We start from the raw sequence: 13,638 nt of genomic DNA, 5'->3' as shown, positions 1-13,638 counted from the left end.
TAATCCTGCTTCTGGGGCAACTTGTGACAAGCCTCAAATTGCCAACTTGCAGCTAGCCAATCAATACCTCTCCTCTCTCCTTCCTAGATAAAGAAAAGCATTTTATTTCCCATTGATTTCCCCCTCTTAGACTAAGCAAGCACAGTTTATTTTGTCCTTGTGCCTTCTAACCTCCTTTATCATCTTTTGTGGCTCTCAACCAAGTCATCTCCAAAGGGCTCTTCACTCCTGCTCCACAAAGGGGAGCCTTTGTGATGCCGCATCACAAACGAATATGTAACACTTGAAATACCTTCCATGCCAGAAGAAACTTTTGAAATTATCTGCCTTGGAGACACAAGGCCTAAGCCCCCTTGAGCTCACAGGCTAGCTGTGGCCTCAGCTCATGACTTGTGGGGGTGGGAGGGAAGATCCTTCTGCCAACCCAAATCTAAAATGTTAAGTTTCCTTCCTATTGCCTCCCCCCTTCTCATCTGCTGTGTGCACTTCAGTTTCTCTTTCATTCTCCGCCGCCGTGCCAGTGAAGCTTAAAACGGGCTGTGCTTTTCAGAATGAAACAGAAAGCAGTGTGTCTTGCCAACTTCTTCACACTCAGGTCCCAGGGCAGGTTACCGCAATTAAAGCACAATGTTAAAAACGCAGAATCATAAAATTCTAGGTTTGGAAAAGACCCCAAAGGTCATCTGGTCAAGTCCGCTGTAATGCATGAATGCAGGAATAGTTTAAAATAACTTGAAATTGCAGAAATAAGATGGTGTGTGATAATATAATATAATATAATATAACACAGAGAGAGAGAGTTTGTAGTGCCAGGGTGAAGAGGTGTCCTTTCAGCATTCACTAAAAGCTATATAATGAAGTAACCAGACTCATCTCTGTGGAGGGAGTTCCACAATTCAGGGGCTGCCACGGAGAATGCCGTCTCCAGGGCAATCACCACCCTGAGCTTCTGATGGCGGTAGAACAAACAGTATGTCTCCACTTTGCTGATCCTGACCCCTGACAGTGCCTGTAGGGAAGGAGGAAGCCATTCAGGTATTAAGGGCCAGTTATTTAGCACTTTAAACACTACTGTGAACACCTTGAATTGGGCCTGGAAATGAACTGGCAACCAGTATAGCTGTTTTGAAATGGGGTTATGTGAGATCTAAATAGAACCTCAGCCAGTAATCTGGCTGCTGCATTTGGTAGCACTTGAAGTTTTTGGGTAGTCTCCAAGGGCAGCCAGTTAACATTGCATGGAGTGCAGTGTCCCAAGTTTTAGTCATAACTGGTGAACTAGCTGTAGCTGGAAAAAGGCACTCCTAGCCCCCCAAACTCAGTTGAGCCTCCAGTGATAGGGTTGAATTCAGGAACACTGCCAAGCTGTGGACCTGCTCCTTCCAAGGGAGGGCAACCCTGTCTAGGCCAGCCATCTCTACCTCCCAGACATGAGAACTCGAGACACATAACATCTTGGTCTTTCCAGGATTCAGCTTCAGTTTATTGGTCCACATCCAGCCCATCACTGCCTCCAAGCGCAGGTCCAGTACCTCAAACCACTGCTCCTGATTCAGATGGAACATGCACAGGGAGAGAGAGTGAGTGCTGGGTATCATCTGCATATTTATGGCACTTCACTCCAAATTACCTGAAGACAGCTCCCAAAGCCTTCATACAGATGTGAAGTAGCATGGAGGGGACTATATGGAACACTGCGGGATACCACAATATAACTTGCATGGTGTTGGAACAGTGGCCTCTCATAAGTACTTTCTGGAAATGGCCCTGGAACTAGGAGTGGAACCCCTGAAGCATGGTGTCCCCCATCTCTAGAAGGATACTGTGGTCAACAGTAGCAAAAGCTGCTGGGTGATTGAGGAGAATGAGCAAGGTCACACTGCTCTCCATATCTCTCTTGTGACAGACGCAATCAGCCAGGGCAACCAAGGCAGTGATCAGGTCTGAAGCCAGACTGGAATGGACCCAAGGCTGGGCTGCTGCCACTGCCTCTGAAAAGGGGATATTTGCCACTGTGAAGGAGTTGTTTCTGGGTTCAGAGAGGTGGTCTTAACTTGGAATTGCAGGACTTGGAACACGGTTGAAGTTCAAGGGCATAGCAAGAGATGAAATAAAACTGTACCGGTTTCCTGACTGAAGTGAATGTACATATGGAATTCTATATTATAAACCAAAAAAGTGTGTGTATAATAAGTGACGTGGTAACAAATCAAGGCACCCGTCATGGTTTGTAACTCTGAAATTACAAGTGTTTTCTGAAGCCAAATGACGGTCCCTTCCAAAGCTTGACAGCAGACGTTTCCTGGCCTAGTCTTCACTGCCTTCTCATGGGACAGACAGGTCTTCATTAACCCCAGGAGTATGGGTGGGGGTGGCTGTCCCAACCCAGCACTTAAGGGCCAATTGAGGGTCCCTTCAGGAGCCCATGGCAGGAAATTCCTGGCCTGGGTTTCAGGGCATACAAGACTTTAAGTAGCTCCAAAGTGTGTGTGTGAGTGCTGAGTGCAATATTAAGACATTCAAAATAGTGGAACAGAATATTCCTCTCAGCCTTTCTGGTAAAATACTACCCCTTCCTGTTTTCTGATCCTTTTGTTACAGAATTCGGAAACCTGTGACCCACCAGATGTTATCATTGGACTCCCAACTCCCAGCAACCTTAGCTAGCATGGGTAGTGCTCTGGGCTGATGGGAGTTTGGTCCAGAAACATCTGAAGTGCTGCAGATTCCCTGTCCATGCTTTACTTGCAACTGCCACCTTGTTTTTACCCTGTTTTTCCATTATTTTGCCTTTGACCAGTGGTTCCCAAGTGTTTTCCCCCATGGACCACTTGATAGTTGCTTAGGCTCGTGGCAGACTACTTAATTATTTTTCTGCCTGCCATAGCAGCTGTAATGCACTGTGCCGGATGCTTATTTTTAAAGGTATTTTTACGGTTGATTTAATTTCTTATATATTGTATTACAATCTGAATTCCATAAAAATTCAGGTTGTAAAATAAGAAGTACGAGAAACAATAAAATACAGTTAAGAACCAGTGCTGATATTTAATGTGATGAATATGCTGTCTCCCATCCTAAACGACAAATCCAGTGTCACAATGTGGAATGAAGCTTGTTGACCAGTTTGGAAACCCCTGCCTTAGACTACTGGTTTTAAATGGAAAGTAAGAATCTCAGCGCATGAGATTGGAGTGATGAGCAGAATACTCCCAGAGTTTGGTTCTGTGTTGTCTGATTCATTTTTTGTGCCCGTTTGCCTGTATCATGCGGTGATGCTGTGAATTTGCTTTAGTAGTAGGATGCTTTCAGCAGTACGTGGATTAGTTGCATGTAACGCTTTGAATCCAGAGTAAGTTGATTCAACTTCATTCCCAGTGAAACCAGTAGGATGTCACTCATGAGTAACTTTCCACACTGATTTCATCAGAATTGGAGTGACTTGCTCTGGAGCCAAGCCAAAAATTTTACAGCATAGGTTGGCAAATTTGTAGTGCTGATTCTTAAGTGAAAATTCAAAAATGAGATACACTTGTGAAATTCTGCTGCTGTTTCTTCTCTCTCTCCAACCCGCACCCTCCGGCCAAGACCAGCTTCCCCCGCCCTTGTGAATAAGTACAAAGATGCAACTGTGTTGAAAGTTTATTTTCATGATGCAAGTGGTCATACAGTACATCCTGTAATACCTGTCCCCTCTCCTTTCAAGCGCGTAATCACAGCTAGTGACCTTCAGACAGTTACCCAAACAACGAAGGTCTTTAAGGGTATGTTGGTCATGGGGTGTCTGCACATGTATGGGCAGCTTCCGTACACATGTACCAAGCATCATGTGATACTTTACTCGCCCCCTACTCTGCCCCCAGCAAATTCCCAAACCCTTCCACTTTCTAAAAGCATATTCAGGTAGGGGTGTGTGGCAGGGTAGAAGGTATCATGCACAGATTGTAGCAAAGTTGGAAAGAGGGTATTGGCAGAATAACTTCTGAGCATCCTTAGTTGGTGCCAATAAATGGGCCTTTCTCCCCAGGTCTTGTTCTCCACCCCTATCTCCTACTTAGATTCAGTTATGAGTCACATGTTACAAGCATTATTGTTGGGAGTGTCATGTACTATATTTTGGGGAAAGAGATGCATCTGTATTTGAGTGACAGTCTGGCTCTGTGTGTGTGTGTGTTCAACCATGATGCCCTCCTGTCTACGGCCACGTGGCATTTCCGCCTTCCCCTCCCCTCCACCCTTTCCCTGGTCTTGTGCCAGTCTCCACTTCTCCTTGTTGCCTCCGTTGCTCACAGTACACTCATCCATAAAGTAGGAAACACTACACTTGGACACGAGCGTTTAGTAGTGCTTTCTACTTTATGGATGAGTCCACTGTCCATAAAGTGCAGCTGCTGGTCATGGGTTGGCTCTCGGCGTCTTCTTCATCTGTCGCTGGCTGTTTGTGAGCTGGTCCCCACCCCTGCCCACCCTCTTTAATCTCCCCTGCGCCCGCCCGCTGGCAGCTCCCTGGTTGTGAAATAACAGAGAGATACTAGCAGGAGGGGAGGTTTGACTTACCCGGCCTTGTGGGTTTTGGGTGAGACAGCAGTTTTTACAGAATTAAAAAACGTCCTTCCTTCCCCATAGGGCTCACAGACTACATAAGGCTTAATTCTGCATTAGGAAGCGGGGAACAAAACTGAAGGAGACTCAAATCTTGCAGGTTCAGCAAAATATTGCAGTAAATATTTTAAAGCTCCTTTACACCTGCAAATACTTACTTGCCTTTATCCTTCTCTTCCTTCCATGCCTGGTTCCTTTTATTGTGTTTGGGAAAAGGGCCTGCCTCTCTTTCTCTGCAGAAAGGTAAAAGTTCATTTAAGGTATATGCACAGATAAAAACTGAAAGAAGCAAAAATGAGTGCACGTGGTTCGGATTTTCAGATGGTCATTGGAGCTGGCTGCCTTTAAAGAAAGGGCAAATGAGAACCCATTTCATGTGGCAATTGATGGCATGCTGATGCCCTCAGTCTGCCCTCTTTCTCCTACGGGGATGTTCTGAGCCCAAAGTAAAAGGCAAACACAGCATTGACAGAGCAAATGTCTCTGTGTTCATCCTTTTTTATCCCACCACCCAGAGGACTCTTGCTACCATAATCCAGTTTCTACCCTTCCCCTTTGCTGTCTCTTGTGCTTGGAACTCCCTGCCCAGCACAACTATGAGAAGTCCGCCCCCCCTTCTATCAAATCACTCCTTAAAACTCACATTGTTTGTGAAGCATTTGGCTTGGTCCCTTAATCCCCATATCTTACAGCTAAGTGCGTACAAATAAGCCGGATACATATTTTTCATTTGTTCACTCTCAGCCCTTCCCTTTGTCAGATATTAGATTGTAACCTCCTTGGGGCAGGGACTGGCGTTTTGGTTGCTGCTCTTTAAAGTGCTGGGCGCATTGAGAGTGACTGACCTATTCATAATCGTAATGGCAAATAAGCCTGGGGAAGTTTGGAACAGAGAATCTGACTCCCAGCCACCCCTGTGACTTCACTGGCTCCGAGAATTGATAATAAAAATATGTGTGTTGTGGTTCACGTAGGAGCGGAGGGCATAACCCAGGTATCCTACTTTTGAAACTCCATAACTCAACTAAAAGATTGCCAGATGGCTTCCCTCGCTGCTCCAGATCCTACGTTCTGCTGTGCTATAACTACTTAGAATTTATGTCTCACATGTTTAAATCTAGAGGGTAGTTTACTGGGGGACATTGTATTAGTGGTTCCTGTGGCTTTATGAGAAAAGCTCAACCATTTTTCACTAGTGGTGACAAACTGAATAGGGAACTAAGTAGAGCATTTTAATGAAACTAGCTGAGGGGGAATTTTTTGGCATTGCTTTTTTTAGTATTTAACCCCTTAACCAAAAATCTTATTTCCTGAGAGAGTTAAAGAAAGAAATGTTGTGGAGACTGGAGTGTGTGGCTCATCAAGTCTGGAGTAGGTCTCTGCTATTTCTGATGAAATTTAAGAGAGATGAGCAATTGGCATTGAAGACCGAGAAAATTGTCTGGGTAGAGGCTTTCTATAACTATATATCAAATTCTTCTTCTTCTCCTCCTCCTCCTCCTCCTCCTTCTTCTTCAAGCCGGTCCACCAAATATTATGATTATTTAATTTAAATTTTACATGTGGGTTAGCTATAGTTCTGTTTTTTTGTAGTGCACACATCACTGAGTTTCAGAATTATAAACATTTAAAGGTTTTCAAGGCTAGGATCCAATAGCCCATGAAACTAGTTGGTGCCAGCTAGTTGCATGGTTGAATAATTTGAATACATCTAATAATTGCCTCCTTGCTAGAAACATGCAAGTGATTAGCGGGCTGTGTGCCAGTTTAATGGGCGAGACAAATGTAATGCCGGTGGATCTTGTGTGTGTGCTCGCGTGTGAGCAGCAAGTGTTAAAATGTAAAACTAGGTCAGTACAGATGCATTGCATGAGGCAAAGTAACTCCTTAGATCCCTGCCCATATAGGCTACCATAAGGAACATGAAAGTGTATTTTTAAAAAGTATTTTGCGTCCTTCCCAATCCCAAAGGGACAAAGCTGCAATCCCAAGCCCATTAAAACAACCATTGTATTTCTAATTAAGCTTTTTTTTTAAAAAAAAACCAACACGTTTTAAGTACTGTCCTTTAAAAAAATGTTATAATGTGAAGTTTTGGCAGGTCTCTTAATTGAGAGAATTCTGCAGAATTGGAGTACAATGAGGAGGACCCTGCTTTTCACCCTGGTAGATCTTAGTAGAGCAAAGAGGTGAAGGTTGGGGAAAAAGGGCCTCTGACACTAAGTGAAATTCTTGGGATCTCCTTTCCCATACAGAATTTGCAGCTTCAGGTAGGCTACAAAGTGGGGAAGTCTGGTTGTAATGCACCATATTGAACACAGGGCCCAGTCATGTATGACACTCTGAGAAGGGCTCATGTTCTGCAAAACTATCTTGAGAATATGCTGGGGTGGGAAAATTTATTCTAGGTTTTATCTCGAATAAACTACAGGTTTTGTGGAAATGGCTTAGTCTTGTAAAGCTTTGGTTCTAAAAGAACTAGGCAACTCAGGAGTGTTGTGTTTTTTTTAACCCAACCTATAGAACAGTTTACCTATTTATATACAGTGTAATGGTTTCCTTTTAATATATCTGCATAGAATTGTCTTATAAGTTAAGGAAATACTGCTATAAATTGGCAGGGTAAATAGATTATCAACTAAGATTAAACAAATAAAACTATTAATGCGTAAACAGGTCTTAAGAACCACTTACTTGGAGCCCAGTTCTGTGCAGGTTTACTTGGAAGTAAGCCTCACTGATTTCAGTGGGACTTACTCCTGAGTAAAATTCCATAGTATTGTAGCGTCAGTTCAGTAATAAGCAGCATAAAATGGCTGTGTCTATGTTTAGCTTTCTGTTCAATTTGATAGCAATCCTGTGTGTATGTAATTTTGGTGTAAGGCCCACTGAATGCAGTTGGGACTTACTCTGAGTTGAACAGGCAGAGAATTGGACTGCTCATAATCTTTAGGATGCAATCCTGCGCTCATGTATCTGGCAATAAGGCCCATTAAACTTAATGAGACTTTCTTCTAAGTAGACACACATAGGACTGCGCTGTCAGACTTTCCCCATTAGAGATGCAAAATGGTTTGTTCAGTTTAATGCAATAATATGTGGCTATACCTTTGATTTCAAGAGAGCAGCAGAGAAACAGTTGGAACTTTCCTTACACAATAGCTGGGGTTGTTGTATCCAGTGTTAGTCCTACACATGGCAGACACATTGAATTTAATTAGCATGACTAATTTAGGTTCATTAATTTCAGTGGGTCTACTCTGATTAGAACTTAGTTGGATGCAGCCCATTTGGTTTAACAGAAAACTTAATGAGGTTTTGTTTTTTAATATAGTGACTGGTATTCAGGGGACATTAGAAGTCTGTTTGCTTTCATTTGCCTAGATGGCGGGCACGGCTGATCTATACGCTGTATCTCTTGCCTTTCCTGTTTTCTATCTCTTACTTTCTCTCCCCGCCCTTTCAGCAAGTTCCTGTTGGGGGTTAAGACTGAATCCTTCATACATTACTTACTTGCCCCACAACCCTGAACACCTTTATGCAAAATTCCCCCCGGCTTTCCTTCTGAGCACGGCTTGTAAGTACATCTTGGGCACAGCATGGAGGCCTTATCTTCACTATCCACATGCTCTAAAATGGAAAATAACCTGAAATGGTGTTTATTATCCCTCCTCCTTACCCCTGTTAGATTCCAAAAGTGGGGAAAGGATCTCCATGTCCCATCTCTTACCAACTGTCTTGGTCCATAGACTTCTCTTGGAACGAGATGTACGATGGCAGTGGAACTGTCCTCCAAGACCCCCAGGCAATGATCCCAGACCAGCTCATGTTTCATCGAAGAGACTCTTGTGGTCAAATGCTGCTGGGACGGGCATTCCTGCCAAACTCCACACATTTCTGCAATAGAAAGGAGCTGCCCTAAAAACCAGAGAGAAGAGGAGGACAGGTTAGGAAAATGGCTGCAAGGTCAATCAACTGATGCTTGCTTGAACAGAGGTGTTCATCATCTTTCCTATCAGTAGAGGGCAGGCATGTTGAAATTTCACAGCACCCTTTCAGTGAAGGGCCTGAATAAGCATGAGTGTGCACCCACTGACTGCACAGCCGCCATATTTCCCCTTTGCATAAGCCACCCGTGTGACATCTTTCGGAACTTCCCTATTCTTACTTCCCAGTCTAAGCCTGTTTAGGAGGGGGGTGGGGAGTTAGGACTAATAGCTTACATGCCAATGAACACCCCTGCATGCTCCCAATTCCTCATGCTCCTCTTTAAAAATACAGGTTTTGTTCTTCAAACAAGAAGATGGACTAAGATTCGCTTTGGCCCAGATCCCCATCCTTCCGTCTCCCAAACACCAGCCTCATTCTTCCTCTTGTTCCTTCCTAGACATCATGATAGAACTCCAGGAGTCTTAGAGCATAACACCCACCCAGCACACGGATGCAGCGTGTTCTCTCCAAGAGCCTCAGCCGCCTTATCTCTCATTGCACAGCCCTTTCCTGCCCTCCTGCATTCCCAGCTAGAACCCAGGACTCTTCAGTCAAGTAGCCCCGCTCTTCCCAACTCCCCGCCCAGGGATCCTGTCAGCCCACAGCAGTCTACCTCTTGGGTCGCTCGCAATCTACCGGGCCAGCCGGGGAGACCAGTCGCCAGCTGAAGTCAAGAGATGGAAGTGCCAGTGCTTGGCCCATTTATAGACGCCTTGCCGCACTGAGCCCGCCTCGCGTCTCCTCCCACTTGGGGAAAGAGAGATAATCACATGACTCTTTGCTATCTCTCCCCTCCCTGCCCCAAACCACAGGAAACGACAAGAGGCCTCTCTCCTCGAACTGGGGCAGGAAATTGCAAACATCCCCCCCTCCTGCCCCGAGCTCAGAGTCTTGCACACCCCTCCCACCTGATGCACCGAGGAGCTGTGGTTGATCTCTTTGTGGGGGCAGCTCCTGGCTAGGTTTGCCTCCAGCAAAACGAAGGGGGCAGAAGGGTCCCGGGGGGCCGCAGACACCTGCATCCTCTGGTGAAGCTCAGGGCGTGTACATGTGGAACAAAGGCCTGACTATAGAAGCATCTTACGGAACCGAAACAAATTTCTCTCAAGCCCTTTCTTTTTGTGGGGGGCAGGTGGAGGAAAGGGGAGGCACCTCTGGGGCCCTTTCAGGGCTATGTTTGGGGACGTGGAGCTACAACTGTGCTATCGGGCGCTTTATATGAATGAGTGCTTAGCGAAGGCTGACCTTGCAACACTTGGCTGGTCTCTGTCACCCATGCAGTGTCCAAATGCAGGTTTTCCTGTGCACATGCTCTGAACCTCTCGCAAGTGTGTGTCTGGCCCTCTTACAAGTACCTAAATTAAAGCTAGCTTGAGGGGTGTGGAAGTTGCCAAAAGAGGGGCAAATCTGCTGTGCTCCTCCTAACCCACTTCATCAAAACTAAAACAGACAGGATCTTTGGGCTTGGCCTAGAAGTTGGATGGTGTGTATGAGTGATTGTCTATTTTATGGTTTTGGGAGGCAATACAGTCAACTCAGGGTTTCCCCACAAGGGTTTCTGGATGTTGTTGCTTACTGACATTTCTCACCACACTTCTGTCTCACTGAGTAGCTCATTACTAGGTGGGGAGAGCAAATAAAATCCTCATGGGATTGCTTAAAGTGCTCCCTTTCTTACCCTAAGTTAGCCTTTGCTAGCCTGGTGTCCTACGTAGGCTTTGGACAACAATGCAGGCTGGAGCTGATGGGAACCGTAATCCAAATCATCTAGGGTTTGCCGAAAGCTGCCCCAGGTTATCTCATAAGGGCCCTGAAGTGAGAACTTGTGCTAGCTCACAACACTCTTCCTCATTCACAAAGTGCCTGCGTGCTAATTTGTATTGGGCGTGCACATGTGCCCTGCTTTGCAAATGCACTTTTCAAAGTAGTGCAAAGAAGCTATGCTGAGGTGTAGGCAGAGTTTTTTCTGTAGTGCAGGCACGTCCAACAGGTAGATCGTGATCTCCTGGTAGATCACTGGACGTCTGCGGTAGATCACGGTCTCTCCCCCCCCCCAAAGAAGCTCAACAACTTTGGTAGTTTTTAACTGTGAGTAGATCACAGTCTCTTGGGAGTTGGCCACCCTGCTGTAGTGGAATCCATGCTATGGAACATGCTTCTTAGACATCCACACTTGATCCCATCTCTATTTTTCTCCCTGCACCCAACCCTCTGCAAGTTGAGATGTTCTTATTTAGGATAAGCCTTTCTATTTCTGTAATGATTGTGGTAATGTTAAACTTCTGCCCAATGGCTTTTGAGATGCTGTTAGTGAATTGCAGAAGTCTTTCCTCTTCCAGTAGTGTTATGTTCCAACCGTGTGTTAGTTTTGCAGCTGGGAGGTGTTTCATGGTGGCTTTTGGTACTGTGCTTCTTCTACTTCTGTATTTTGCCTTGAATAGTTACGTGTGTGTATAAATACTCCTTTCACACTTAACTTCTGCATGTGAGTTTGTGTATGCCCAGGCTCTGGTATGCAACCATATATTTAGCTACCAGCCTTGGATAGATCTGGAGAGGGGTATAATCAAACTCCTAGGTTCCTATATCAAATTTCCAGGTAACCTGCTGGCATGAGGAGTTGTTTTGACTGCAATTCAGTTGACAGAGAAAAACAAACTCTCTGCAACTTTTTTATTGAGCAATCCTATATCCTGTCTTCCTTACCCCACCACTACACCTTCCTGCAGCTTTGCTTAGAGCCCAGTGATAATTTTTCATGATATTCCCATGGTTTTGGAAGAGGCCTCTTGTTCCTACCCTCTCCCATCCTATATGTCTTAATTTTTTCTTTTGGTTTCTTTCCCCTTGTATTTTTTTTCTGGTCTCCTTCCTTTTTAGATCTCTGCATGCCTACAGCGGGTATGGGGAACTTTTGTCCCTCCAGCTACTGCCATTGGCCTTGCGGAGACTGGTGGAAGCTGTTGTTCGGCAACATCTGGAGGGTCAAAAGTACCCCACTACTGGCCTTTAAATGTTGTTTTTCAGACCCTCTCTGCCAAGAGCTCTTGCAAATCTGCTATGGAGTCCCATGGATGTTCTAAGGCAGGGGAGGCTGCAATGCTGCTCAGCTGCAGGCAGCATGGCCAGAGGCCCTGGCATGCTGGGAGTTGTAGTAGTCCATCAAGATCTGGACAGCCACAGGTTAGCCACTCGTCTTGGTTCATGCAAGGGCCTGGTTCATAGGTAAGTATCACACCTCAGTGGTGGTGTGCATAAACTGTACACTGAAGGTTCCAGGTTCAGTGCCTCAGACTCTGGAGAGTCAACTAGTGTCATCGTCTGGCTGGATGCAGAGGAGTGGTCTGAGGCACCATTTTGGGAAACCCCAAGGGAAGAAGGCTCAGAGCCAGGGGATTGGTTGTGGGACCATGATGAGTAGTCAGAGGGAGCAGACTGGGAGGAGGAGGTGTTGGGAGATAAGGAGGGTTTAGTGAGCAGGAAGAATTTGTGGCAGAGAGCAGTTTAGAATACAGTGGTACCTTTGTTTACGAATTTAATCTGTTCCGGAGTTCCGTTCTTAAACCAAAGCATTCTTAAACAAAGGCGTGCTTTCCATAGCAGCGGGGGACTCAATTTACAAATGGAACACACTCAACAGGAAGCGGAACATGTTCTGCTTCCAAGGCGAAGTTCACAAACCAAAACACCTACTTCGGGGTTTGCAGCGTTCTTAATCCAAGTTGTTCATAAACTAAGCTGTTTTAAACCAAGGCACCACTGTAAAAGGCTGGAGAGGAGGGGAGTCAAGAGGCAGAGCCAAGGTGGGCTGCTGGAGAAGCCCGAGCATCTCCCTCTCCTGTTGCAACCAGCTGCCCTCCCTGCTGGTCTCCCAGAACCTGAAGAGGTAGGAAGAAGACAGAGCAAAGATAGACAGGATGCCAGAGGAGGAGGAGGAGTTTTGGATTTGATATCCTGCTTTATCACTACCTGATGGAGCCTCAAAGTGGCTAACATTTTCCTTTCCCTTCCTCCCCCACAACAAACACTCTGTGAGGTGAGTGGGGCTTTGAGACTTCAGAGAAGTGTGACTAGCCCAAGGTCACCCAGTAGCTGCATGTGGAGGAGTGGAGACATGAACCCAGTTCCCCAGATTACGAATCTACCGCTCTTTAACCACTACACCACACTGGCTCAGAGTCTTATATTGCTTAGGAAGGACCCAGGAGGAGAGGACTTGGGGAACTTCAGTCGTCGCAACTGCCTCACTGGGGCAAGATCTACATGGAAGAGTTACTGTATTCACTAAGCTTGGCCTCCTGAGCTGTTTGGTTTCTTTGACTAAAGAGAGTTAACTTCACTGGCACTGTGTGAGTTAATTCTGCTTAGGTGGACATAGAGGCTACCCTGATATAAGGAGCTTATTGGCTGGGCCTGACTCGAATGCTGTCAACCCTCCCATGTCACAGTTTACAATGTGAGAATGTCGGAGATGGTTAAGCTCTCTTTTGAGCAACTCTTCCACAAGTACCACACTTCTCACTGAGGAACCGTGATAAGGATTCTGGAGAATTCCAGGACTTTCGGGGGGGGGGAGGGAGGGAGGAGGGATACAGAAAAGCAGTGGCTCGAGGAAAACTGGATGCAAGGGAATAGGAATGGCAAATGCTTCTCCCCCCTCAAATCCTGAGATGATGGCTTCCTTTTACTAGGCAGACCTCTCTAGCAGATGCTTCTTTTTAATTCTTCCTGCCATCTGCTTGTGACGTGCTATAATGTGGGAGCCTACTCTTTAATACATATCTGCACCTAATTCTGAATACAACCCTAACCCAACCTGATACAATTCGAAATCACAGTTTTGGAGGTGGGAGTATTGCATTTGTAAAGGTTTTGGAAAGTGTTGGGGCACTGGAAAAATAAGTTGGCTGAGACAGAAGACTAGATATGTGACAACTGGAAGGTGTCATAATTGCTGGAACACCCCCCCCCAAACTTGTTGGGTTGTGTAAAATCTGTGGGCCATAGCTCACATTTTTTTCTGCAGGCATTATGTGCAGAAATATA

General features: G+C 45.6%; 1 long non-coding RNA gene across 1 annotated transcript; it reads right to left on the bottom strand.

The window, feature by feature from the left end:
* Positions 1–3,627: 3,627 nt before the first annotated feature.
* Positions 3,628–12,212, bottom strand: LOC308461621. The gene is made up of 3 exons (XR_013978923.1): positions 9,206–12,212; positions 8,333–8,520; positions 3,628–4,835 (listed from the first exon to the last, which is right to left on the bottom strand). It is a non-coding gene; the product is annotated as an uncharacterized lncRNA (long non-coding RNA).
* Positions 12,213–13,638: the final 1,426 nt, after the last annotated feature.

The sequence above is a fragment of the Podarcis pityusensis genome, assembly GCF_964106645.2.
Source record: "Podarcis pityusensis genome assembly, chromosome: 13".
Lineage (NCBI taxonomy): Eukaryota > Metazoa > Chordata > Lepidosauria > Squamata > Lacertidae > Podarcis > Podarcis pityusensis.
Note: the sequence above shows the minus strand (reverse complement) of the source record. Positions and strands in the feature narration are given on the sequence as shown.